Source organism: Trachymyrmex cornetzi, unplaced genomic scaffold (genome assembly GCF_001594075.2).
Source record: "Trachymyrmex cornetzi isolate Tcor2-1 unplaced genomic scaffold, Tcor1.1 scaffold380, whole genome shotgun sequence".
Taxonomy (NCBI): domain Eukaryota; kingdom Metazoa; phylum Arthropoda; class Insecta; order Hymenoptera; family Formicidae; genus Trachymyrmex; species Trachymyrmex cornetzi.
In genome coordinates, this window is record NW_017298535.1 from 624,684 (window position 1) to 627,228 (window position 2,545).

Below are 2,545 nucleotides of genomic sequence, written 5' to 3' on the forward strand. Positions count from 1 at the left end.
GCGGTAGTGGGGGTGAGGCAAGAAGTGGAAACGAACGACACCCCCCACTCTTGCGCTTCATCCTCTCTGTTGCTCTACATAGTCGGTTTCAATTCGTGACTGCGCATGTCAACGTTGAACGTATTTTGTTTCTGTTTGATTGAATTTTGAACTAAACGTAAACCGTGTAAAAATTTAATCCGATTTACGATGCCCAAGCGAGTGTGCTGTGTTCGAAATTGTGATTTCAATCCTGGAGATAAAGAAAATCGAAAAACAATATTCCAATTTTGTGAGGTATGTATTGTTTGCGCATGCGCAAACTTTGGGACGATGCTCAGTGAACTACTGAGTATCGTCCCCAACAGGGTGGGGACAATGCGCAGTGAGCTACTGAGCATCGTCCTCAACAGGGGTTGGGGGTAAGCAGCGAGTGACGCTTTTTGACTCACCCCCACTACGCGAGTTGACTCTCCTGGTTTCTAGTCTTCTTGCCTTGCACTTTCCATCCTAGGGATAAAGTTTCATGATTGATAGCCAGCAGAGAAAGCAGCTTTGCAACTGTTGTAAAATTCTTGAATATAATTGGTTTATACATTTGAATCCAATGAGGAACTAAGGGCAAGATCAATCATATTGAAGAATTTTACGACAGTTGCAAAGCTGCTTTTTCTACTGAACGTAGCCATTGGGATTGAAGAATTAAGATTGCGTATTAATTAACACGCTAACTCTCATTTGCCCTGGCTTTTTGGAGTTTATTGTTGTTGAATTTGGGAGAGTCCGTAAGAAGATTACATTATTATTGTTTGAAAGATTAGTTAGGTTAACAGAGCTGTAAAAGTGCATTTTTATGTTGACGCTTGACGTTCAGTAAAGTAACTAGAGGCCTATTCTTTTTCTCTGCACTGGCTTAGTTTACATCGTGCACTTGATACGGGTACTAACTAATAAATAGGCTTGTTCTTTTTGGCTGAACTTTTGCACCGGTTCATCTTTCTTCCTCTTCATTCCTCTTGGAGAGAAAAGGAAGAAAGATAAACTGGTGCAAAAGTTCAGCCAAAAAGAACAGGCCTTATGTCTATTGAATTATCTTAATTTAGGCATACGTGTAAACATATAGACGATATGTGTATTTAATTAATCATTTTGATGCATATTGTACCATTTCAGTACATCATTCTTTGAATACATTGCTGAAATTAAAATAATTTAAGAGAAAATTACTAATTAATACACATATCAAGTACACGATGTAAACTAGGCCACACGGTCTGAATTGGTGCACACAGTGCAATAAGTTGAAATGAAACAAACATATATCTATTTCGCTTCAACTTATTGCACTGTACAGAGAAAAAGAATAGGCCTTATTGAACATGGAATACATAACAGAACATAAGCATAACATATGACCGCTGGACCAGTGAACATCTTAATCATTATGGTGACTTTATGCTGGCTACTCATTGGTCCAGCCAATTAGCTGGCTCTTATGTTATGTTTATGCTCTGTTATGCATTTCATGTGCGATAGCCCTTAAGGACTTCACACATGAAATGCATAACAAAGCATAAGCATAACATAAGACTGCTGGACCAATGAGTATCTAGCATAATGTCGCCATATTGATTTACATAAGATGCTCATTGGTTTAACGGCCTTACGTTATGCTTATGCTCTGTTATGCATTTCATGTGCGATAGCCCTTAAGGACTTCACACATGAAATGCATAACAAAGCATAAGCATAACATAAGACTGCTGGACCAATGAGTATCTAGCATAATGTCGCCATATTGATTTCCATAAGATTTTAGCTCATTGGTTTAGCTCATTAGTTTAGTCCGGATCTACAATAGGTGTTTTATGCCTTATGCCGTAAGAAACTGACCAATTACAGTCGAATCCGAGAAGAATAAGCGACTGTGATTCGCCCATTTCTTATGGCTTAAGGCTTAAAACCCTATTGTAGATCCGGGGTTAGCGACCTTATGTTATGCTTATGCTCTGTTATGCATTTCATGTGTGAAGCTCTTTAAGCGGAGAGCACAGACTCTTGCATAACGCATAACACATAATGCATAAGAAAATAAACCAATCAAAATCTTTTATTTTCTTCTTTTCCATGAAATAAAGGACACTAATTGGTTAATTTTCTTATGCCTCATGTTTTATGCATTATGCAAGAGTCTGTGCTCCCCACTTTAAAGTATATCCACACAAACTTGCATAGCCGCATAAACGTATGTATAAAGAAAATTATCCAATCGCATTTCTCCTATGAAAATGCACGTAAAATGTGATTGGATAATTTTCTTTATGCATACGTTTATGCGGTTACCCCGGATCTACAATAGATGTTTCAAGTCTAAGTCATAAGAAATTGACTAATTACAGTCTGTTGGAGAAGATGAGAGTCAGAGAGTTAATGCTCGTCGATAATTCGCTTATCTAGTCGGTTACGAGCCGATCCGTGTTGACGAACACGAACGTGTGCGGCGCTGCCCTCCTTCTGTGTGTGGCGGCGCGCGCGTTTTGGGTCGATCGGCCATGTTGTTGTGCAG